The sequence below is a fragment of the Triturus cristatus genome, chromosome 9 (assembly GCF_964204655.1).
Source record: "Triturus cristatus chromosome 9, aTriCri1.1, whole genome shotgun sequence".
Classification (NCBI taxonomy): domain Eukaryota; kingdom Metazoa; phylum Chordata; class Amphibia; order Caudata; family Salamandridae; genus Triturus; species Triturus cristatus.
Window position 1 is genome coordinate 748,293,563 of NC_140592.1, and position 18,727 is coordinate 748,312,289.

The following is an 18,727-nucleotide window of genomic DNA, read 5'->3' on the forward strand; positions in this document are numbered from 1 at the left end:
CTACCGTTAGCTATCCAACAGGATCACTTTTGTGGCTGAATGGCAGTAAAAAGGCTTACTTGCTGGTCCCACTGCTCCCTATATAACCCAAGACCAGGGGCAGCTAGAGCCGTGCACAAGGGTGGAACAGGGGTTACTACTAGCTACTCCTAATTGACATCCATGAAGGCGCCTACTTGACCTTCTTGTGCATGCTCTGCAAATATGTACCTGCCAATGGAAAATGTTACTGTATCCTACTGTACATAGAAGAATCATGTTTTTATTTACACTAGATCAATTTTTCTCTCGCGCTAGTCTGAAGGAAAACTTGATTCTGACCTTGTGTGGTCCTTGACGCATAACATAACAGGTGTATTTGTAAAGCGCACGATTCCCCATAGGTGTCCTGGCACTGAATAACAGATGTTTATTGTTACCCAACTCAATGGTACTCATTTTATCGACCTCAGATGGATGAAAGGCTGAGTGGACACGCCGGGATTTGAACCTGTGACCATGAGGTCGAACACAGGCCCCTGCGGTGGCTGCTTTAGTCCACTGAGCCTCCAGACCCGGCTTGACTTCCTTGCTGAGCTTGAGACATCTTCAAATCTTCATCCCAGATCCAAGACCTCTTTTCTAGGGACGGTGGTGCTCAACGCCATTGAGGCATCCCTTGGCACAACTACTGCGTTATCCCTGGAGCTACAGGAGCCAGGTACTACTGCGAGCTCCCGGACTCACTAAGTAGGTCTTCTTTGGGCGTTGACTTGCAGAGGTCGAAGGGTTTCTCTGGAAGGGCGGCTGGGGCAGAATGCTTCATATGGAAGCACTTGGGCTCTGTGTGCAGAATCACTGTCGATTGCAGATGCTTTCAGGGGTGCTTATGAATCATAGACGCACACAGATCCTCTCTGGGTTGTAGCTGCTTGTAGACGCTCTCAGGGATGATGACGCTGTAGGGGTCGCAGTCACTGCTACATGAAATCGGGGACTTTATGATCATGAAGTTGCCCGGGCACCTCCCTCTCAGAATCACAGACACGCTGGGCCATGTTGGTGACCAAGGAGGCAAGTGGGCCCTCTGACTCAGCATTGCTCATAGATTATTGCTGGGATTTTGAACTTTGCAGATGCACAAGCGCTTTCAGATAATTCGTGGTCTCTCAGAGGCTCTTGGGGGCTGCAGGGGATATGAAGGCTTAGTGTGCAGTAAGGCCAAGCAGACCTTGCATATCGGATCTGGAATCAGTCACATCCTATCAGTCGTAACCATGTAACTCCTCATAGGAACCCGCTGAATGCTAGATCCAGGCTCTGGGTCAGGAAAACACATATTTCTACGAATTAAGCAGTCCTATCTCTTTCTTGGATTTTAACAGTGAATCCTGCAGTATGCTACCTAGCTCTCCAAGCGAGACAGCTATGTTTTCTGTCTTTGGCCTCAGTCTTCCTGCTCCTAAGTATTTAGTGCTCGTCCAAGTAGGAGATGAACCCTAGATAAGCTAACAGCAGTCAGCAAATACACAACAAGGCCTACAATTGCCCGGCCAATCAAATTCAAAGTGTCTCCAAGTTTTGGAAGGAGCCAATCTGGTCAAAATACATTTCCTTCAGGTGTGACACAGCTCCTTGGCTCACAGCCTACAGGGGAGTTGTGACTCAGGAGTTTGAGGACAGAGGTCCAGATGTTCTCTGACCAGATTAGGTATTGTCTTGTGGCTACTGACATTCCAGAAAACAAACAGGATGTAGGGATGGGCAGGGAGCCTGTCTGTTTGTTCAAAGTGTGCAGGTTTAGTCGTGCACTTGGGCGCATTCATTGTCACGTGCCGCTCCTCTCAGGTCCCAGACCGATCTGCAGGGAATATACTCTACTAAGAAGGAAAGCAGGACAGGATATCATTCGGTGCCAGTGATCTAAAAAACGGACACGTATACCGGTGTTTACCTTTGTTGATGCACAAAGGGTGGTAAGATGAGAAAGAACACGGGGGGCAGGAAAAGGCGGGAGACCGAAACACTGAACACCAGTAAACCATATGGAGCACTTTAAATCATTAAGGGACTACACTTTCATGCAGAGGACTCCCAACCACAGGTCCCCCATCTCTCTTACACCCAATCACTCTCATGCACACCACAAAAAGCATGGAGAACCAGGAGGCCCAGCCCTGGCACAACGCATATTGACACAATGACATCTGATAGGCAGTTTCCATACTGCTATACATGATTAGTAATCAGCTGTCCATGACCGCTAGTCATGTCGTGGCCTGGTCGTGCGGACAGTGGTCCCCCGTGATAAGAGGAGCGCCTCTGTGCATGTGCCTTCATGTTCTGACAGAGTTTAACACACTATTGGTTCATCAACAAACTAAATTATGTAGAGCACTTACCAAAAGACTTGTGACACAAATTCTCATTCCAAGAAAACATATGGCAGTCAGAATTAGACATTGAAGAGAAGGGTGTCACATGTCCCGCGTGCCAGGGACTTTTGACTCAACCCCAAGAAAGGCAGTTGTTAAGGAGAAGTTGTGAAACCTCCATGACCTGCTCTACAGACCCAGATCTTGCATCTTCCTGTGAATCTTCAGCTCTGTGTCGTCCCTTCCATGTACGACTGAACTCATCTTTACCTTTCTTCTTCTTCCTCTCCAACACATTTCACTGTTGATCTTGCCCCAATTCATGGACTCAATATTCTGTCTACAATAGCTGGAAATTTCTTGTCCCCTTCATATGTTTTTATATCAACTCTGCAACTAATTCTTAGCCCCCTCTCTTTGAATGCTTATTAGGTCTCGCCTGACCCAGCGCATGCGCTGGTCTGGCGAGACTTATTGAGAGGGCTCCAAAAAGTGCTACCAGGCCAGCCTAGAGCTACAATGCATGGGCGCGGGCTTTACTGCGGTTACTTTCACTTTCGCGGCCGCTTTGATGTTTGATCGCGATCACTTTCGTGGCCGCTTGGCATAGCCAATAGGTCTCGCTTTTGGGACCTTATAAGTATTTAGTTATGCAACTGTTGCATGGCTAAACACTTATAAGGTCCCAAAGGCGAGACCTATTGGCTATGCCAATGCTTGTTTTTCTTTTCCCTGTGCTCTTCTGTTTTGATAAAACACTAATAAAAATGTAGTAATTGAAAAGGAAAGTATTTTCCACATAGTCAGGATGAACACAGTTTTCCTTTCAAAATGAAAACGTATTAATTTAAAAAGTCATTGAATAAAAAAAAAAACCTGCAAAAAAATTCAGAGCCTTGCACAAGGAACTTGCTTGTCATGGACAAGATTTTCAAGTTCTGAGGTAGTGCCAGACATGCAAGGCACCAGGTGGGTATGGGTAGGCACTGAATGGGGTCAGCTCCAACTAGTTGCTGTAAGTACATACTTTATGATTCCCTTTCCTTATGGCCAGTGAATGCGATGCTGCAAAAAGGACCTCCACAGGTCGCACAAAATACACTCAAGTGGCGATGAAGAAGCCACCAGCAGGGTCACTTCCCAGGATATAGGAGACAGATCACCCGCAATCTTGATTGTGCGTGCAGCTTCTCACACACTCTCTCTGATCTCTGGGAACTGAGATTTTCTTCCTTTTTAAACATATTTCATTATTTTATAACAACATTTGACAGATACGTCCTGTACAGTCCACACACTTTACATTCATGTTCTCGACCAAGTATATTCTGTTTGTGCATCTCTATTACATCACAGTTCTTATAACAATTACATATTCATACCATTAACATGGGTCTTCAGAGTTGCTGTGCACCTTAAAGCATACAGTTATATTTGTACAACTATCCTATCTCTGTTTGTATATGGGTAGGGACCATTATACAAAATTCACAAACAGAAATGGCTGCTTGCATTCTTGGTGCTACATATATACCTTCAAGATATGGAGATGTAGTGTTAAGAATAGTGAATCCTTACCTCCCTCTTTGCACTTACCTCTTCGATTTTTGGTTAATGCACCTTTGCTAATGCAATGAATTTACATCTTCCATCGCGTAATTTGTGCTGGTGATTGCATTTGGAAGGCACCGAAACTCATTTTTGGGGAACAGGACTTATTTTTTAGCTTCAGACTTTGACCCATTGAAAGGAAAAGGGTGAAACAGATAGGTAAAGTAAAATAAGTTAAGCAATCACAAATAAAAAGGAACCTGCAAGAAGAAAATGAAGAGACAGGAAGTATTGGGTCGTGAATATAAGAGAGATGAGGTGGAATCAAGGCACGCCAGCCAGGGTATTTAGCACCCTCAACACTGGGTAGCCCCACAGAAGGGCTCCGGCTAAAAACGCGTGAGCTTCTGCACCTAATATTTATTTAGTTATTTTTACAAATTGAGCACCGACATCTTCCAGAAATTGACAACTGGCTCATGGAAGCCACATCACAGCAGACTTTAATATGGGAGTTAATTTGACAAGAAAACATTGATCAATCAACAAAAGACATTCATGTGATAATACCAGTTGACAAGCAGGTATCGGTATTTTACCGCTCAGCAAGTAGTTATTTCACACCACAATGTATGTGATGGGAAGTAGGCGCGTGTAGCAGTAGAGAGCACTAAGGTAAAGCAAGACAGAGGGCCGGCAGGGTCTGCAGCAGCCTGTTTGTGGCTAGAGAGATCTTCGCAGGATGAGTCATGAAACACTGATATGGTCTTCTTTATGTACATGTTAGATCCTTGGGTACAACAACATCTGCATGAATTTAGACATAGCCTCACCCTCCATCCCACTGCCAGGTCTCTCCCAGCACAAACACCAGCAGTCAATGCATCATCCCATTCTTCCAGCCACCTGCCCCATCCTACAGCATCTCGAGCACTGCACATGCCACTACCCGAACCCTATCAGTGCTGAAAATGTTGGTGGCGAGAGACGGGTGCGACTGGGGAGGGATAAAGAAAACTTTGAGTGGGAGTTACCAACAGAAAAATCCCTCAAACGTAAATAAGGGCAAACGATGAAAGTAACTCAAAGATTTGCCCTGTCAGTGCTTTTCATCATTATGTTATCTTACAACCATGCAGGCATTGCGAGAAGCCCGCCTAAACAAATGGTCAGCCTTTTGAATTACTCATTGTGGTTTCCATCCGAGGAATATAAACCCAATAGCCTGAAATAATGTAACTTTTTTGGGAGGGGGGAGGTCTTCCAAAGGTTTCACACAAAGGTGTCTTATTCAGGAGGCAGGTTCCAGGCTCCTGAGGCACACATCAAGATCCAAGAGACAGCTAGAAATGCAGCATTCGGACCTTGCCTACTCTAGCCACCACAGTCCATGGCAATGAACATTTTCCCTCCTCTTTTTGGCCCGATGGCCTTCTGCATTTATCTAGTTTCTAGTGTCTTCACTTGGTAATGCTGCTATATTAGCCGGATGCCAAAATGAGGAGATATCTGGGAATTAGGTGACGATTTCACTGACAGCCACTGCATCTCCGCAGTGGTGTGCTTCCCGGAAGAATGCGGACATAGGACTTCCAGGATCCCTTCGGAGATGAAACAGAAGCTTCTAGTCCACCACCAAAGAATGGGGGTTAGTCTGGAAGTCCAATTACATGAAGCCATTGACCAGAAATTGAAGCAACAATGTTTTATAGCACCTTGGAAAGCAAAGCGGTCTAATTTCTTCGCATGTTTGTCTTATCAAAGTAGTGAAAACACAGGTGAAGACGGTCGATACAGCCACCGTGTATAAGCTGAGATCAGCACCTGTACTGTGGGAAGTGCCGTGTCTTTGGGTTTGGGCTGCAAGAGAACATGTTTCTGACAGTGAGGACCAACAAATTAAGGTAAATGTTACAGTAGGTTTTCAGGTCTGAAAGTCTGATTCTCTTTAGCCGTTATAGCTTTCTCTTGTCAGGAGAGGGTATGTGATCGCAATCCAAGATCAATGACCTTAGAGGCCCAGTGGATCCCTAGATCTACCTTAGATTGCAGGGAAAAGGCACAAGAGGCCAGAGATCCACCCAGCCACTCTATTACACCTTGGATATTGAGACGCGGTTATCGTTATCCCTGTGTGGTCCTACATGGAACTATGCGTCCAGTTATAAGCAGATACACCGATATGGGGGAGGGGGGCACAAGCTTTGCATAAGTAGCCACAATATATATGTGTATATCACAGCTTGTAAATATTGCTGTTTTCTGTACATATGGATGTGTATATATAAAGGGGTTTAAGCCTGCTACTAAAAATATACATGTGTATGTATATGCATACATTCATATCACTACATTATTTAAATGTGTGAGAATGTCGCTATACACGCATATTTTAATTCCAGTTACTTGTTAAAAAAAACATTAACAAAAACAACTATCTCTGTCCCATTCCCCCGCTCTCGGACTCATCCTATAACTTTTTGGCTACTATACACTCTCAAACATCGTTTTCAAACTTCCCCCTCCTTTTTAGCCAATTCACCCAACTAACAGGCCACATGTTTACTACTTCCTAGAACATTTCACAACATCCTTTTCTAACTCATTCCCATTAGTCTATGCCTACTCAAACCACTACTAAACGCACAAGAGCACAAACGTAACAAATCTACTAAACAAATCCACAAGCAAAAGAAGGTAGCACATATTACTAATCTAGTACCTATTTAATTCTAATCTTGGGTTCCGGAGTAACGTGCTACTTGTGGCAAAGCAGTTCAAAGCCCTGTCAAAGGTAGTAAGTGATATATAAAGTCAATTTACAATTACAATTCAAGGCCCACACATTTTGTGTTATTGCCACTGCAGAATTCTGAGCCACTTTTAAGTTGGGAGGAAGCTGAACCTTTTTACCCGTGATTTACCATACACACATAGATTAGCTCGCCCAAACCACTGCTGCACACATCTATATTAAAAGGTAAGACTATGTCAGACACTTCATGGGTTCTCTGTTCAGGAGGGAATAAAATATAAGGGATTGAAGATAACAGGGAAAGCCATTTTCAGTTTCCATTCTTTGAAGTTTCATCCATCCGAGAAGTTTTTGAAAGTACCAAAAGAAATAATCAATGTATTAAAAAACAGACATGCTCCTATTAGCAGTCCAAGACAGTCCTTTAAAACTTATGGGTCAATTTTAGAACCCGTAAATAGTTGTCAACTTACGTTTGATGTGGAAAATGGATAGTTTTTTTTTTACTGTTACTTGGCCTCAAAGGGATAGTATTTATTTTTTCGTTTTTCGAATTGATTGTACACTTTTTCACAGAGTTAAAGTTCTGCGTTACAAGCATTAGACTTTAAGCTGAAAGCAGTTTCCAATTGTCATATTATCAATCTGTCATCTTGCCCATTTTCCTCTCTCGACCAGATTCGCCTGCTGAGTCCTACAGCAACCATAATATAAAAATCTCTGTTTGGAGTATGGAGCCGATATTCGAGGAAAAGGAGCCCACAAATAAATGCTTGATGAATTGTATTCCACATAACCTCCTGCTATAAAAATACAAAATTATCATTGCCAGGTGGCCTGTGACGTATCCTGCAGCAGCCGCCTTTGAAAATGTTCTGCTAATTGTAGAACCAGCAAGAAGATGTTTGCCCCCTAGCCACTGATGCATCATTTGATGGCGCTAGAACAAACGGCGCCCCCTGCTGGCCGCACATAAGGCGACTGCCCAGTCTCGTGTCAACCTAGAATTATCTGCGCTGTATGGCTGACACATGGAAATCTGTCTCAAAGATGTGTACACATCTTATTATGAATATTATAGAGACTGGTAATTTGTTGAGTGATTTAAAAGGCTTCAGTAATCTAACGGATGAAGGGCACATCAACTCATACTTGGAATATCATTCTCCAGTAAAGGGTCTCTCCTTAGCTGCAGTTGCTTTGGGTTTTATAGGCTCAGTGGTTTCCAATCTACACCCAACCAGCTTGTTAGCCTTCGGCCAAGAAGTTTTAATGCCTTTCTACCTTATTTTAAAGGGGAGAGGGAGAAAGTTGTAGACAGTGGCTTCCCAAGTAAAGTCCCACTAAAAGCGAATGGCTGAGCGCTGACAAAACGTTTGTAAAATGGACACAAGGACTACTTCTACGACCCTCACCACCTACGCGCTAGCGGGACGCGTGCGGGACGACGGCCGGGCGAAGACCGGGCAAAGAGCGGGCCGTTTGAGGCCGTTCGAGGACGGCAGAGGTACGGCCAAGGCCCCACCGTGCTACCAATCCCTGCATTTGGTACTGGAAGAGTTGCATGAGAATGTCGGCCAGGGAAACTAGAAGCAGATCTAATCGGGCCGCTGGAGGCCCCTTAGACACCTACTTTGCTAAAGCTGGTTCTTTAATCATTGACGAAATTTCCATCCTTGAACGGCGAATATCCCAGGAAATTGACTGGGTTAGAAGATCCTCGCTAGGGCCCTTGGCACTTGCTATCACGCCTGAACAATCTGTTGCCCCAAACACGGTAGACCCTGGAGGATCAAATGTTATTCCTGATTTAGCTGAGCAGTGCAGTCCTATTGTCAATACCACTGACGGCGAGATGTCCGATATTACGGAATTAAGCATCATGCCTCTCCCCTCTGCCAGAGCGCCATCACTCCCCTTGAAGGGGACTTCAACCCTCTCTACCGGTGACCTAATCACCGATAATCCTATCTCCACTTTAGATTTAACACGGAGGTCAAGGGAGGGGGTAATACCGAAAAAGAAATCCCCAAAAAAGGTTGGTTCCTCTGGCGGACGTAAGGTGAACGCTCCCAAGTGTTCTACCAAAAACGACTCGTCCCACAAGATCCCAAAATCAAAGTTATTAAGGCAACCTGGGCAAAATGGGGCATCATCTGCTAAAAATAGGCCTGTGCCACCCCCTACTTCTAATTGTACAATAGGGAATGAGATACCCACTCTCTTGGATATCTGAATCCTCCTAAGGGAAATCCTCAATCCCTTGGAGGCTCGCATCTCCAAGATAGAGTCACTTCTAGTGAAAATTCACACGGGTTTATTATCCACAGTAGAGGGGAATGAGACTTCCAATGGCAATACTAACAAGGAGAGGGATAATAATTTTGAACACCCACCCCTACCTATCCCTATTCCAACGCAACAACCTTCCGCATGTACATCAGGGAAATCCTTGCCACTCAATCCATCTAGCGCTAATACAATTCGACAAAAAGCCTCGGCTCCTCCCCCTCTAGAGACACCAACGCTGGCCCCACAGCATAGGATAGTTAATCTCCCACCTCAAGCTATGCCATACGTGGTGATTCTGGCAGGTATTCCGGAATTAACCACTTCTTCCGGAGAATCAGTGGGAGCACTAAAAAATAAAATTATTCACTGGTTGTCCATCAACAGACCTTTGCCTGAGGGCTCACATGGCGAGGTTCTTATGGTGAGAAGAACACCGTGGATAGGCTCCACTAGGAAGTCTATCCAGGGTGACTGTGTAGTGATAAACTTTAGGGACCCTGCCACTGTTAAGTATATCTGCAGTTGGCCACGGAACACGCAGGGGTCGCCAATTCAAACACTCCCCTTGTCTTTTTTCTACCCCTCAAATGGATGTGAGGGGGAGGGAGAGGGATGGGAACTTGTGTCTACCAGAAGGAACTGTAGGAGGAGATCTATTGTACAAAAAAATCACCCTATTCCTAGAATTATGAGGGATGACTACTTTCCAACATACAATAGGTTTAGTTATTTAGATAGAGTGGATTGACTGGATAGGCAAAACTCAGGGGAGGTGGAGAATTGCAACAGCACCCCACTACACATTGACCCACCTGACAATTCTACCCAGATTATTGGATTTCAGCAGACACAAACGAATCTGAATCCCTGTGAAGTGTCTCCTATAGAACTTAGCGGTGCGGTGCTGGGGAGCCTTGCACAAGACCAACCCCTTGCCAACCCGAATGCAAATCCCATGGACACTATATCACTATCTCCCAACCTAGAGAATATCAAAGTTCCCCTTCTAAATATTTTATCCTGGAATGTGGCAGGTTTATCCAACAAATTAAATTGCCCGGCTTGGAATATCTTCATAGAGAATAGGAACATCTGTTTGTTCCAAGAAACCTGGCTGAGGGAAGATTTTACTCGCACTGGCTTCGCTGTTTTTTCAAAGAATGCTAAATGGTCTGGCAAGGGCCGCCCTTCTGGCGGTCTGGCAATTTGGATAGCCACAGACCTAGGCTGCAGGGCTGCCCCGTTGGCATTAAACTCGGAGGATATTTTGGCCGTACTCCTAGAATGGCCAGACTTGTACCGGCTATTGATAATAAATGTCTATTCAAGGCCAGTTAGCTTTTCGAAAGAATCAAGTACCATTGATGAGCTTGATCTTGCCCTTAATACAATCCCTGAAGGCGTCCCCTATATAATAGGAGGAGATTTTAACTGCCATTATGAGCCCCTTATGGGCTCATCGGATAGCTTGACCAAGGAGGAGGACCTTGTTTGGTCCATACCCCCCTCCCAGCTACCGGCCCCAAGAGCCTGGTCTCCTCTGGCGGTGCAAATCTCATCACTTACTTTTAAACACGGACTTAGGGCCTGTAACGGAAGGTTACCATCAGACATACCTCCAAAATGTACCTTCCACAGGGGAAATATAACATCAAACCTCGATTACATTCTGGTCCCACTGGCATTATGGGCAAAGTTAAGTGACTTTCGTATATTGCTAAGAGAGGATAGTGACCATAATGCTCTGGAGCTTGAGCTCCTTTGTGCGGGTCTTGAATCCTTGAAAAGGAATGGAGAGTCTCCAGATGCTGGGTTACTTCTTTCTAACAATAGGCGAAGAATAAAATGGGAGACGATACTAACGAAACAAGGGTTGCTCCCCAAGTTGTACGCCTTAGTTACCCCCTTGTTAGAGAAGGCTCTAGTCTTAAATAGTGGCACTAGCATGATAGATTTATTCACGGAGCTGGGTGAGCTACATGCAGATCTCACCACTTCTGTGTTAGAAATTCTAACTAGTAATCCCCACAGGGACTACCACTGGTCCCCTCTGGTACAATTCCACCTGTAGGAAGGCCAAAAGTGACCTCCTATTTCTAATAAAGAACGGACATGACCGGGACGAAATTAGTGAGCAAAGGAAGGCATACAAATTCTTAATTACAAATGCAAAGCTTGAGTGGGAACAGGAAAAGTGGGAGAAATTAACAAAACATCTGGCGTGCAGAGACTCAAGGAAATTCTGGCGCTGTGTAAACACAGGCTCAGAAGAGCTGGTCTCTGCGGTCGAACCAAACATTTCAGCTAAATCCTGGCAGGACCATTTCCAGTCCCTATATATGCCATCAGAGGGGACGGTGATCGATCCTGTCCAGGCACAAACAAGTATATCCTTGAGTTCGTCACTATCCCTTTCACTCAAAGAAGTTAAAGTAGCCATTATGGGTCTGGCGTCAGGAAAGGCACCGGGTTTGGATGGCCTCCCGGGAGACCAGTTTAAACAGGAACCTGAAGTATGGGCACCATATTTTGTGTTTTTATTTAATTCTATTCTTAAGGGCATGAAGCTTCCTGATACTTGGCTGGGAGCAGAGATCGTCCCAATTTTCAAAAAGGGTTCGCCTCTGCTCCCAGCCAACTACAGACCAATTAGTCTCATAGATGTCTCCCAAAAATTATTTGGGAGACTGATTCTCAATCACTTACAAGAGTGGATGGACGAATCAAACATCTTGAGCACATATCAGGCTGGCTTTAGGAGGAAAGTCTCCACCATTGATCAGATTTTTAGATTAAATTGCATTCATTGGAAAACTGTTTTAATAGAAGGTGGCACTTTGTATACTATTTTCGTTGACTTGCGTGCCGCATTTGATTTAGTCCCTCGGGACAAACTTTGGGGCGTTCTGGATGACATGGGGGTTCCCAACGATATATTAGTCATTTTAAAAAGACTCCACTCGGGGAATTATGCAAGGGTGAGGTTTGGAAGGGGGGGCACCTTGACTGACCGATTCCCCGTTGACAGGGGGGTCAGACAGGGCTGTGTGCTGGCGCCGACTCTGTTCTGCGTATTTGTCAACGGGGTGATCGATCATTTAAATGCGCTGGAAAACATTGATGCTCCTAGACTCGGAGGCACAGGGGTACCTGCTATTCTTTTTGCGGATGACACCCTGTTGCTCTCAAAGTCTCCAATGGGCATTCAGCGGATCCTTGATGGATTCGCAAATTTCTGTGCGATTCGGGGGTTGGAGATCAATGCTTCGAAGACCAAGTACATGATCTTCAACCCCCCCCAAGAAATTACGTCCCAACCCCACACTAGGACCCATCAGGCTGGAAAGGGTCTCCAAATTTGAATACCTTGGGATAACATTAAATGAGTCTATGACTTGGGACTCACATTGCACTAAGGCTAGACTCAAACTAACCCAAATGACAGGTGGTCTGGCAAGGATGTCCCGTGGTTTGACATATCAGCCACTTTCTTCTCGGCTACAGATCTACAGGATGCAAGCTAAAGGGGCAGTGATTTATGGTGCTGAATTATGGGGGCATTCTGCCACTCATACTCTCCAGGTCACTGAGAACAAATTTTATCAGACAACTAGCAGGCCTCCCGTCTAGCACCCCTCTTTTACCACTGAGACTGGACTTAGGCCTAAGACCGATTTTGGAAGAATTAAGTTTGAAACCGCTATTGTATTGGCAGAGACTATGGTCGGTACCAGAATTGTCTAATTTCAGAGCCGAGCTTCAGGAAATAATGAAACTGAGCAATCCTGTACGGTTTCCTTGGCTCAGACATGTCAAGCAATTATGTGAGTCATTGGGCAGGCAAAATCTATGGTCCGACCCAGAAAATATCTGCCCCAGAATTTCACGAAAGTCTCTCTCAAAAGTTTATTATGAATACCAACTGCGCATTAACACAACCAATGCAGAGGAGAGATCTTTGACGGGCAAATTCTTGGGGGTAAAAGATTTATATATGCAGGAGGATGTTCTTGACAATATTGCGCCCCCAATTTCCAGGAAACTTTTTCTGCAGTGGCGGTATGGCACCCTTCCTCTCAAAGCGCACACTGCACGATGGACAAATGTTGAGAGCTCACTCCAATGCCCAGCGTGCGACTATTGGAGGGAATGCGACTTACACATAATATTCTTCTGTCCAGCATACAGGAAAGCAAGAAATTACTGGCTTGTTCCAATATTGAGGAACCTGGGTTTTAGGCACTATCATCCAGCCTACAGGATCTTGAAAAGTGATCTGTCTGCCCCAATTGTTTTTGCACTGGCAAAATTTTTAACTTCAATGTGGCGCAGACGCACCCAGTGTATTAAGTTATTGAACGAATGATGGTTTTACAAATTGCTAAATTAACTGTAAATTTTATTGTATTCCAATGATATGAATTTCTTTTATGTTGTAATTCTTTTATGGTCCAAGTGACCGAAATAAAGAACAATTGAATTGAATTGACTTGCGCAAGAAGATTCCAGATATGGGGTTCACTGATCACATAGATGGAGGGAGAAATCCTATATTATATAGGTGCACTAGAGAAAAATCAGTCTCTCCTCACTGTCCTTTGATTACACTGGACTTGGATCTCAGATATAAAGCCGGTCAAAACTGGATTCTAAAAGTCGAGACCTTTCTTCCCTAGCTGAGAAGCCTAATGCCCTCCAAGTATAAGACAGAAGGGTGGTAAGAAGGAGGTCAAAGGCGGCCAGTTGGAAGTGATTGTGCTGAATGAGCACACAAAAAAAGTGTTTATGTTTAGTAGTGTCGTCACTCTTGTGTAGTCTTTAGGAATGCACGGTTATTAAAATAGCAAATTACGTCAATAACTTTTGAATAACAAATTCTGACGAGCCACATTTTGGATTCAGAAGAAAAGCACACTGATGTCTGCCCACTGATGTTTAAAGTAGCCATGGTGCTGAAAGAAACCCATCAACACAGGCTGACTGAGGCACGTGCCCGCTCTGCTGCTAAGGGTTTTTCTTGCCAACCCACACTCAAAGTAAGGGAAGGGTATGCCATCTTCAAAATATAACATATTTATATCTTGCCAAAAGGATATTTTACCAAGTACATCTGCTTAGTCAGAATTAAGTTTAAAGGCACAATAAAATGATCTACATAAAAAACATAGACCAAAATGCAGCAATTTTTCTAAGAGCCTCAAGGGGCAAATAGGTGTCTCTACTGCCTCCAATTATTTTTTGAGGCAACTTTAAATGGGTGTCCTTTGATGAGCGGGAGGGACTTGAATTTCTTCAACCGCTAGAAATGTAGAAATGTATGCGACAACCTCTTGAGAGAAGTGGTAGAGGGATGGAACGCAGTGTTTGTACTAACCTCCCACCCTTTCGCAAAAGAAAAAGTTTGGCACACGGGCACATATGCTCCAGGTCTTCATAGATTGTGATTTAATTGGCAATAAGTTCGCCTTAATTTTCTTTTTCCCTGTTATTTCTGAGCAATTGGAAATATACAATTTCATTACATTTATACCATTTAAATACTGTGAGATGGGTCACCAAGGCTTGATTGCCAATGAAAAGGTAGCAGGTTTTATGCTATTAGGGAGTTGAAATGTTGATTAATAACCGAAGAGGAGCTTGTGAAGGAGTGTTATGGGGTAGGAGTGCCTGATCATTTAGTGGTCTGGACAGCTTGCGGGGTGGGAGGTTGGCGGGTAGATTTGGGCACACTGATAACAGGATCACGAAGTAGAGGGGATTGAAGGTCAGACTGTTAGGTCCAAGAAGAGGAAGCCTCCTAGTAGAAAGTTACAGGAAGTGATGTATAACCTATGACTGGTAAGCTATGACAAAAGGAATAAGGACAGGTAATATGGATTTGCAGTCAGCAGGAAGGAACAACTGGTGGGTCATGGAGGTGTGTTGTAGGGCAGCCTCTTGGGCCAATGTGGATGGAGAGGGGTGATCTGAATTTATATTACAACGTTTCTGTAGGCTCTCCTGTAAGACTATGACGCCAGGTACAACAGCTTCTTGTAAGTGAAGACCTACCTTATTAATGTAGCCAAACTTTATGTCTACTGTTGATGGCACCATTTGCCCCAGTGGAAAGGTCATGTCAAGGGGGATTAATCTTTCTCAAGGATTCTCCTAAGAATAAAAGAAATATCTAATTTATGTAGCAAATCAAGATGTCTAAAAGTGAAACTAAGACAGAAGCAACTTGTCTACATCCCCACTAACACAGCAGGACACACACTCGACCCCATCTTCGCCTGAGGAAACGACATCCGCTTCAGCCACACCGCGAAACTGCTGTTGACAGACCACCACTGCATCCAGTTCTCCTTTACATAACCCTCCGCCCACAAGCACACACGCTGCCTCCCGTGCAGAAGCTGGAAAAGAGTCTCCGAAGAACACCTTACCCCCACCCTCACTTGCACTCCTCCCCTAACTAAGACCGATGCCAACACAGCAGCAATCAACCTCCACCAATGGATTGACAACTGCGTGAACACTCTTGCCCCCCTCCAGAACACCACGAGACGACACAACAAGAAGGCCAACTGGTTTACCACGGATCTCCGAGAATCCAAGAGCTCCTGCCAACGACTGGAGAAGATGTGGAGAAAAAGCAAAATCCGGGAAGCACACTTCGCCTACATAACAGCCATCACAGCACACCACCAACTCATCAAATCAACAAAGAAAAACTTCATCCAAGACAGAATCCTCTCCAATGCCCACAACTCAAAGGAACTCTTTGCCATCATACAAATATTCGCCAAGCCCAACAGCAAAACAACCAACCTCCCTCCCTCCCTCCCTCCCAAGACATCTGCAACAAACGCAGCTCCTCCTTTCACCTAAAGATCAAGACGCTCTATGATAACTTCGACTCCCAAGACCACAGCACCGGCTCAAATCCCTCCCCAACGACGCCATGCATCAGACCCTTTTCACCTGGACCCCCCTCACCAGAGAAGACACCTTAAAGACAATGAACAGCATCAACTCTGGAGCACTATCTGACCCCTGCCCGCCACACATCTTCCACAGGGTCGCCACTGCCTTCGCACCCAAGCTATGCCTAACTATCAACTACTCCCTCGAGTCCGCCATATTCCCTGACAACTGTAAGTGTGCCAAAGTCAACCACTTCCTAAAGAAACCCTCCGCAGATCCGACGGACTGCAGGAACTTCAGGCCCATCTCACTGCTTCCCTTTGTCGCCAAAGTAATCGAACAGGCCGTCAACACCCAGCTAGCACACTTCATAGAAACCAACCGAATGCTAGACACCTCTCAATCCGGATTCTGCAGAAACCACAGCACCGAGACCGCCCTCCTCGCCGCCACCGACGACATCCGCGCGATCCTCGACCAAGGCCACACAACAGCCCTCATCCTCCTGGACCTATCAGCAGCCTTAGACACCGTCTCCTACAGCACACTAGCCACCAGACTCCATGACACCGGCATCCAAGGAAAGGCCTTAGACTAGATACAATCTTTTCTCTCTGGCAGAACACAGGGAATAAGACTCCCGCTCTTCCTCTCAGAACCGACAGGGTTCATATGCTGAGTACCCCAAGGATCCTCCCTCAGACCACTCTCTTCAACGTTTACATGGCCCTCCTCGCAACCATCGTCAGAAACCACGGGCTCAACATCATCTCCTACGCCAATGACACCCAGCTCATCGTCTCCCTCACCAATGTACCCGACATCACAAGGCTCAACTTCCAAGAAGGGATAAAAAGCTGTCATGACCTGGATGAGCAACAGCTGCCTGAAGCTCAGCTCGGAGAAACAGAAGTCCTCATCTTCGGCTCCACCCCTCCGCAAGGGATAACACCTGGTGGCCCCCCGCCCTCGGAAACCCTCCCACCCCAACAGACTATGCACGCAACCTCGGCATCTTACTCAACTCTTCACTAACCATGAATTGCCAGATCGACATCGTAGCCTCCGCATGCTTCAACACACTCCGCAAGATGTTCAAGTGGATCCCCCTCCAACTCCAGGAAAACCGTCACCCACACACTCATCACCAGCAGACCGGACTACGGCAACGCCCTCTATGCCAGAATCAATAAAAAACTCCTCCGCAAACTCCAGACCGTCGAACGCTGCAGCCAGACTTATCCTTGACATCCCACGACACAACCACATCACCCAACCCCTCCGTGACCTCCACTGGCTCCCCGTCTAAAGAAGAATAACCTTCAAGCTACTCACACACGCCTACAAAGCCCTCCACAACACCGGACCACAATAACTCTACGACCGAATCTCTGTCGACAAACCCAAAAGAAACCTCTGCTTAGCCGACCTCGCCTTAGCCACCGTCCCTCATTTCTACAGGACGAGGGCAGGTGGAAGATCTTTCTCCTACCCCGCAGCAAAGACCAGGAACGAACTCCCCCTTCACCTCCTACGAAGCCCTACATTACACCAATTCAGAAAGGACCTCAAGACCTGGCTCTTCCAATGACCCCAACGGAGCTGCTCACCACCCCCCGCGCCATGAGACTCTCACGGGTGAGTAGTGCGCTCTACAAAACCCCTGATTGAACTTGGCTGGTAAATTAGCAAAAGCAAGAACGAGGTTCCTCTCACAAGATTTCCTGTTTCAAATAGGGGGAAATAATCGATTTAAAAGTCAACTATTTTCTGTTTAGATTATGCCTAGATGGATAATGTTTGGTGGACCCTATAGAACTTCATGAATCCCTCATGATTTCACACACTACCACAAAGCACAATAATTTTCCTTGTCCAAAATCAGTTTGTTTTGTGCTTCTAGGGAAACAAATAGATATTCTAAAACCATTGTCTTCTGCATGATCTTAAAAATAAGGAAGTGTCCCGTGTTGGTTTAGGAAGGATGGTTCCAAGCCCAATTTTCAGGCTATCCACCTAGGATTCATTTACATAAATGAATATGAATGGGTACCACACACCTTCACTGAGCCATCAGCCAGCTCCACCCTCCATAGTAATGTGCATTATGTCTTTCACAAGCTACTATGGTGCTCATCAGAAGCTGAACACATCGGATGGTGTGCGCCTCAGGTAGTATGCCCTTCAGATATTTCCAGTAAAACTGTTCACTTCAGACGATGTTCTCCTTAACGGTGGTACCCACAAGATACTGTAGCTCTCTCAGATGCTGTAGTCATAAAATGTCCTTTGTCTAAGAGGTTGAATGTAATAAATCGAGCACCAAAATATTGTGCTACAAAAATGTAGTAGCCAGAATATTGACTACCAAACATGTTGTGATATTTTTGCTATGATATTTTTGCAGAACTCAATTTAGAACTAGATATTCTGACCCTATACTAACAAGGCCAACTAGTGCTATCTTTCAACTGGAAAAAAGGCAAAAATGCAGTTTGAGTCGACACCAGCCTGAAAAGTTAGGGGCATTCTGTACTAATTCAAGGAATACACATCTGTGGGTTTCCTGCATGAATGTCTATTAGGGATAACCTGGAGAAGTACCTGCAACCCATGCTCTCACGAGTCCATTAAGGTAGTATCAGCAGCGTAAAGTAAACAGAACTTTTAATACCTTATTCGCTTTCTGTATTTTTTCTTCTGTTCCTTTGCCATAAGCCCCAATCAACCAATAGGAATCTATGGCGAATAAGGGTTGGAACAAGGGTTCAATACTGTGGTATCACTATTGGTCAAAGGGTGCATGACGTCACTCACACTACCAATGGCATTTTAGTGACTCGACATCCATGTTTACCTGCTTCAT